The sequence below is a fragment of the Delphinus delphis genome, chromosome 9 (assembly GCF_949987515.2).
Source record: "Delphinus delphis chromosome 9, mDelDel1.2, whole genome shotgun sequence".
Classification (NCBI taxonomy): domain Eukaryota; kingdom Metazoa; phylum Chordata; class Mammalia; order Artiodactyla; family Delphinidae; genus Delphinus; species Delphinus delphis.
The window spans coordinates 18,598,004-18,606,252 of NC_082691.1; the positions used below are offsets into that span (position 1 = coordinate 18,598,004).

Consider the following 8,249-nt stretch of genomic DNA (forward strand, 5'->3'; position numbering starts at 1 on the left):
TCTCCCATTCTGTGAGTCAGATTTTCACTTGCTTGGTGGTGTCCTTTAAACTACAAAAGTTTTAATCTTTGATGAACTCCAGTATACTATTTTTTCTTTTGTATTTTTTCTTGTGCTTTTGTTGTCATATAAGAAACAATTGCCTAATCCAGGTTCACAAAGATTTATGCCTGTGTTTTCTTCTACGAATTTCATAGTTCTAGGCTCTTACATTTAAGTGTTTAAAATAGGTTCCTGGACCCAAATCCAATGTGGGTGGCAGGGGGGAGGTCCCTACACACCAGCAAACAATTATCAGGCACCAGCAGGGTGCCCAAGAATTCACCTCAATTCTGATATTATCTACCCAGAGATAGCATCATATTCCACAGCTTGAGGGTTCAATTCTCTAATACTGCCCCACCCATCCACTTCAGATGCCAGTTGTAAGCCCAGGTTATTACTTGTATTTCTGATTGGTTGGCTATAAATCAGAGGTTCCCACAACCACCTCCTCCTCAAGTTCGATTAATTTGCTAGAGGGGTTATAAAAATATGTAACTCAGGAACACCCAGATGGAAAAGATGTGTAAGGCAAGGCTACGTGGGAAGAGACTTGGAGCTCACATGTGCTCTCCAAGCGCACCACCCTCCCAGCACCTCCATGTGTTCACCAATCAGGGAGCTCTCCAAACCCTGTACTTTCTGGGTTTTAACAGAGGTTTCATTACATAATTGTGATTGATTAAATCATTGACAATTGGTGATTGATTCAACATCAAGGTTCTCGCCCCTCCCAGAGGTCAGGGGGTGGGACTAAAAGTCTCAGCCCTCTAATCACATGGTTGATTAGCAAACAGGTCCCATCCTTAAGTCAAAAAGTCACTTCAGTAGCATAACAAAAGATACCTTTACTGTTCTCATCACTTTGGAAATTCCAAGGGTTTGAGGAGCTCTGTGCCAGAAACAGGGTGAAGACTATTTCTTACTATAAAACATAATATCACAGTGTTCCATGCATTTTTAGTTAATTTTTTGCATATGGTATGAGGTAATTGTTCAATTTCATTCTTTCGCACGTGGCCATCTGGATGTCCTGTCATCATTTGTTGAAATGACTATTCCTTTCCCATTGAATGGTCTTGGCACCCTTTTCAAAAATCAGCTTACCGCATGGTTTATTTCTGGGCTCTAAATTCTATTCCATTGATCTAAATGTCTATCCTTATGCCAGTACCACACTGTCTTGATTACTATAGCTTTGTGGTAAGTTTTACAAATTGGAAGTGTAATCCTTCAAATTTGTTCTTCATTTCCAAGATTATTTTGGCTATTCTGGGTCCCTTGAATTTCCATATGAACTTTAGATCATCTTGTCAGTTTCTTTATGACTGTCTTTATGTTTGTTTCCATCTATTTCCATGCATAAATCTTGTTCATTATAATAGAGACCACCATTGATAACTTAAGCAAGTTCAGATGTAATTTTTGCCATAGATTTGTGGTTGCCTGTTTGATCTCATCCAGGATGTTTTCTCAGGTAAAGTGGCGTCTCATTTATAATCAAAATCTTGTTTGAATCTTAGTCATCAATTTCACAGCCTGAATCATTATCAGACCAATCAGTAAATGTGTTTTTTCATCCTCCTATTTGTTGCATCTCTTCAGCAAATAAAAGAAAATCAAGTCTTGTTCTTCTGGAGGATTCAGTTGATTTAATGCCTCATCAGGCACAGACGTTGACTCCTTCAGTTTCACTGGAGATACACAGTGTCCCTCTTTTTACTTCTATCCGAGGCTTTGAGTCTAAGTCAGCCAAACCAGAAGATAACCTCTAGATATTGCTTGAATATTAGTTGTTTCAGTATTTTTCTTTGGACTCAGTAGACTTCCAATTCTTGAAGAATTTGGGGCAGACACTATATATGAACCAGAGACTTGGTCTGATATGAATGCAAAACAGCAATTTTTTTAAGGTCTTCCATCAAGAAATAAGTTCCTTGCAACATGTGAAACTATTTTTTTTTCTTTTTTTTTTTTTTTTTTTTTTTGCGGTACGCAAGCCTCTCACTGTTGTGGCCTCTGCCGTTGCGGAGCACAGGCTCCGGATGCGCAGGCTCAGCAGCCATGGCTCATGGGCCCAGCCACTCGGTGGCATGTGGGATCCTCCCGGACCGGGGCACGAACCCGTGTCTTCTGCATCGGCAGGTGGACTCTCAACCACTGCGCCACCAGGGAAGCCCTGAAACTACTCTTAATTAGAATAAAATAAATATCTGCTCAACCTTAACCCTTGCATTAAACAAGTGATTATAACAGATGAAAAAGAAGATTTTCATCCTTCCCATGTCACTAACATCTTCCCTCCAGAAGTGCTCCACTTACTGCTTACTAAACCGATGGCCCATTCATCAACTGACAGGATACCGCCTTAAACAAATGTGTCTATTTCTGACTCAGGAAATGGAAGCTTCTAGAGTGGAGGATCTCAATCAGTGGCATGGCTAAAGAGTAGAAGTTCACTGCAGGAAAACCACATTTAAAGCATTGTCAAAACACGTGTGTCTGCTCACTATTTCCCGGGCTACCCCACTCCTGGAATACAAGGATAAGGGTAGAAGAAATAGGAAGGTGAGAAATATTTATCTGGGAAAATTTCACAGGTCAATCTGATAGTCACTGTTCTACAGTCATGCAGAAAGAAACAAAAGTTTCATAAGCCACCAGGAGCCAATCCTCCATCCCTGGGGGAAGAAGAGAGAGAGGAAAAGGGGAATGGGCTTAAAATCAATACTTTGTTTAATTCAAATCATACAGAAAACGAGAAGCAGAAATGGGCTACTCAGTCTTTTTGTAAGAGCTTCTTTATTTTTATACAATTTTTTTATTTATTTTTTGATTTTTTTAAGTCTTTCTTGAATTTGTTACAGTATTGCTTCTGTTTTATGTTTTGGTTTTTTTTTTTTTTTTTTTTTGGTTTCTTTTTTTCATTGCTTCTTATTGCTTTATTTGTGTTTTGGTTTTTTGACCACGAGACATGTGGGATCTTAGCTCCCTGACCAGGGATCGAACCCACAATCCCTGCATTGGAAGGCAAAGTCTTAACCATTGGACTGCCAGGGAAGTCCCTATACAACTTTTAAAGGTTACACTCATTTACAGTTATTACAAAATATTGGCTATATTCCCCATGTTGTACAATACGTCCTGTAGCCTATCTTATATACCCAATAGCTTGTACCTCCCACTCCCCCACCCCTATATAGCTCCTCCCCTTTTCTTCCCACTAGTAACCGCTAGTTTGTCCTCTGTATCTGTGAGTCTGCTTCTTTTATTCACTAGTTTGTTTTATTTTTTAGATTTTACATATAAGTGATATCATACAGTATTTGTCTTTCTCTGTCTGACTCATCTCACTTAGTACAATGTCCTCCAAGTCCATCCATGTTGCTGCACATGGCAAAATTTGATTCTTTTTTATGGCTGAGTAGTATTCCATTGTGTGTGTGTGTGTGTGTGTGTGTGTGTGTGTGTGTGTATACACCACCTCTTTATCCATTCATCTGTTGATGGACACTTAGGTTGCTTCCATGTCTTGGCAATTGTAACTGATGCTGCTCTGAACATTGGGGTGCATGTAATCTTTTTAAATCAGTTCTTGGGTTTTTTCAGATATATACGTAGGAGTGGAATTGCTGGGTCATATTGTAGTTGGGCTACTCAGTCCTGCCAACCAAAAGGGCAGAAGCAATGAAAGGACCATAAGAGTAGAGCAAATAAGTTGAAAAAGATAAAGAAACATATATCAGAAAATAATTGATGACATGAAAAATAAGGAGAATGGTAGAGCAGAGAGAAAAGAGAGAGCGAAGAGCTTGTCCTAGGGAGTCAGTCAGGATATGAGAATTTACGCAAGAGACCACTGATTTAAAATGGAATTACAGACACAGAACCAGGGAAGAACCCTTGGGGAATGGCTCTAATTTTATGTTTGAAGAAGTGAACAAGGATTTGAGAAGAAGCAAAAAAGAATAAGTAGCAAATTTAAAGAACTCTTTTTAGAAGAGAAAATAAACTTATGAGAAAGAAAAAAATGAAAGAATAGCATAAAATGTTCAGCATGAGAGACCCATTCAGTTTAAGACATCTTATTTTCCAAGTACATGAGGCCAACCTGTCTTTGATGGAGACTGTATAAAGTTAGATCTATAAACATCAGAGTTGTATCTGGCAGGGAGAATAAGAGTGAAATAAGGCAAGCAACCAATTAATTAGCCTCCAGTGCTCTTACATAGAATTTCAAGAATCTACCGGGTAAGCCACTTTTTAAGGAGATGATGTAGGAGACTTTTTTAATATTTCCCTGAGGGAAGAAACAGATCAGTTAAGGAATACAGCCAGACCAAAGGCACTGCTGAATTTTTGTGTGTACTTTCAACTCAGATAAAATCATGAGTGCTGTGTTTCCAATTTTCTTATTAGGTACTATTTGCAATACTTTAAATTTTTCTTTTCCAGTTCCACAGATGTTCTGTTACGCAGTTAGCCAACAGGAAGTGATTTTTGTAACATGTTTTGTTTTTTACAACATCATTTTATTTTTTATTGACGTTTCAGTGAAATTATTCATCACTGTATTGATTGGTCCACCTAGAAACTAGGGAGATTTTGGTACTGAGGAGCTGGAGTGAGATGGTTCCAGGTCCAAACCCTACTCTATCACTTGCTAGATGTGTAATTCAAGACAAAGTATCTCATCTCTCTGTTCTAAGGTAATCCCACCTCAAAGGAGTAAATTAGGCAATTTTTATAGAACATTCATTACAATGCCTTGTACATAGTAAATGCTCAATAAATAGCCATTATTGTTATTATTATTATTTTTTGGAACAATCCTTGTCCTAAAAACAAACAAAAAGCCTATATTCAAAAGAAAAGGAAGGAAATAGACACTTAGTAGCATTAGGAAGAAGAAACGGGCTTAGTCTCTTATTTTAAAGTAGGGACAATAAAAACACTAAAGTGGCTGTGAAATGGAACAGCGCATGTGAAGTACCCCACACAATGATCGATCAGTGTACTTAATGACAAGCACCTGGTTAGTGCTGTATAGAAACGGGCCTTTTCACTGCTCTAAGTTGAGAAGGGTGATCGTGCTATATCAATAACCAGCAGAGGAGTCTGGCCACACTGACACCGGGTCAAAAATGGTAATCTTACAGTAGCACCATGACCATGTCAAAGTACTGCAAAGCAAGCCTTATGTTAATGCAAAGATTTGTCATTATTAGAATGGAGACTCAGATCAAATATACGTAATTGAAAAAAGAAAACCTTTTGGGTGAGTGGTTTTGCTTCCAAGCAAAAAGATCTTGGAAACTTGAGATGGAAGAAGCGGGCACCGAGGAAGGAGAAAAGAACCCAGAATGGGGAGATTCGAAGCCCGTGTTGTCTATTTCACAACTGAATCAGTTTACTCGAGCATTTGGAATCAGGGTGTGGAGAAACAGTGTGGTTGCCTCCAGGCAGCTGAGTGAAGCAGACTTGGAAGGGCTTTGGCACTGGGCAAGTGAGGGAAAGGAAGCCAAAATGGAAGTGGACCTGAAGGGGGATGGAGGAGAGGCAATGCTCTTTACAGTTGAGCTGACCTGAACATCAGGAGACGTGTTTTCCTGAAAAACAGAAAATTTAACCATTAGTCGATGAGCTTTGTGCCTGGATTTGGGCTTTTTTTGAGATGTGTTGGTATCACATGGAAACATCTGACAAGTCCCTTCTCATGACCCAACATGGGAAGCCAGATTGATTTGGAAGGTTATGCTGTGGTTTGGAGGCTATTCAAAGTTTAGTATTTTGTTTTATCAGCGTATAGAGCTCCAAACTGAAAGGTTTCTCAGTAAGTCCAACATAATCAGTCTTTCCATTGACATACGGACAGGAAGGGCCACTGCACGTGGGGGTGGAGGCTGTGCCTTGCCCACAGAAGGTCTCCAGAGGGGTGAGTGGGAACAGATCTAGCCTGATCTTTTCACCAAGATGCAGGACAGGAGCTTTTTAGTAACTCGTACAGTCGTTCTACATGAGTTAACAGTGGGTATGGGAGTTGATTTCTGTTGATTCGCTTAAGCCCAAGGTACGTTTGTGTTTAGGAGCCGTTTGGACCTAACAAACAAACAAATGAACAATCAAACCCTAGAATCATACTTGGCACAAGATGAGCACAGTATGAGAGGCTTATGGACATGGGACTGAAACTGACAGAGGGAAGGGAAGATTCATGTCTCTCCTTTCATCTCACACTTACGTCATGGGCCTACAGTCATCCCTGGGTGGAACGTAAATGGAATTCAAGGTATTGCCTCACTCTCTTTCTCTTGATGTCAGGATACTAGCAGATACTCTCAAAAGAGGTGATTGAAGAGAGTTTAATGAAGGGACCTTATACAAAAATGTGGACAGGGTTAAGGGAAACCAATAAAGGATGGTGATTCCCCATGGTTGGTAATCTGTAAGTCAGAAGTGACAAGGGAAGGAGTAGTTACCAGAATTTCCAGGGATGAGCTGCCCTTCAGGAGCCATGACCTTTTGTAGAGAAGAAACACAGTCACAACCAAGAGTGCCTTTCTTCCTTATAGTACCGTCGTAATAGCCCCTATGCCACTCAAAGAAGAATGTTCTGGAGTCAAGGTCAAATGGATTCTTCTTCCTTTCCACCAATATTCAAAAAGCTTTACACATTTTAAAGTGCATATTGAACTCTGACTTTCTTTTATAGTTTTTTGTTTTTCTATTATTTCTGATTGCTTTTAATTTTTCTTGTAGAGGAGCAGTACCTCCCTTCTTCTCCATGTTATGAATGGATTCCAGCTTCTTACTCATGCTAACTATTTCATGGAAGTCATTCCATTTTTATTCTTCTTAAAGAACACTGACTCTCCCTTTTAATTTGGATTATTGATTTCTAGGCCTGCTGAAGAAATGTTGTTCTGAGACTTATTTGTAAAAAATGATTATAAGAAGTGTAAGTAATTGTATTACTGGGTTAGCTTATCTTTTCCTTTATCCCACACTTTTTCCTAGATTTTCTCCCTTGATTAGATGAATAATATCACTTAGTGATATGCAAAAGAAGATATGAGTGACATCTGTTTTTTTAAGTGCTAGGTTTTTTTTTACTTAATTCTAATTTATTTTATTTTATTGAAGTATAGTTGATTTACAACGTTGTGCCAGTCTCTGCTGTACAGCAAAGTGACCAGTTATACACATATAGACATTCTTTTTTTATATTCTTTTCCATTATGGTTTATCACAGGATATTGAATATAGTTCCCTATGCTATTCAGTAGGACCTTGTTTATCTATCCCATATGTAATAGTTTGCATCTGCTAATCCCAAACTCCGAGTCCTTTCCTCCCCCGCCCTCCTCCCCCTTGGCAACCACAAGTTTATTCTCTATGTCTGTGAGTCTGTTTCTGCTTTGTAGATAAGTTCATTTGTGCCATGTTTTAGATTCCACATATAAGTGATATATGGTATTTGTCTTTCTCTTTCTGACTTATTTTACTTAGTATGATAATCTCTAGTTGCATCCATGTTGCTGCAAATGGCATTATTTCATTCTTTTTTATGGCTGAGTGGTATTCCATTGTACATATGTACCACATCTTCTGTATCCATTCATCTATCAATGGACAGTTAGGTTATCTCCATGTTTTGGCTATTGCAAATAGTGCCGCTTTGAATATAGGCATGCATGTATCTTTTTGAATTAGAGTTTTGTCCAGGTATATGCCCAAGAGTGGGATTGCTGGATCTTATGGTAATTCTATTTTTAGTTTGCTGAGGAATCTCCACAGTGTTTTCCATAGTGGCCCCACCAACTTACATTCCCACCAACAGTGTAGGAGGGTTCCCTTTTCTCCACACCCTCTCCAGCATTTGTTATTTATAGACTTTTTAATGATGGCCATTCTGACTGGCGTGAGGCGGTACCTCATTGTAGTTATGATTTGCATTTCTCTAATAATTAGTGATGTTGAGCATCTTTTCATGTGCCTACTGGCCAGATGTATGTCTTCTTTGGAGAAATGTCTATTGAGGTCTTCTGCCCATTTTTCGGTTGGGTTGTTTTTTTGTTGTTGAGTTGTATGAGCTGTTTGTATATTTTGGAGATTAAGTTCTTGTCTGTCGCATCATTTGCAAATATTTCCTCCCATTCCGGAGGTTGTCTGTTCATTTCTTTTATGATTTCCTTTGCTATGCAAAA

At 38.9% G+C, this 8,249-nt stretch overlaps 1 pseudogene; it reads right to left on the reverse strand.

Moving 5' to 3' along the window:
- Positions 1-1,342: 1,342 nt before the first annotated feature.
- LOC132431339 (la-related protein 1B pseudogene) lies at positions 1,343-6,858 on the reverse strand (annotated as a pseudogene).
- Between the last annotated feature and the right edge of the window lie 1,391 nt (positions 6,859-8,249).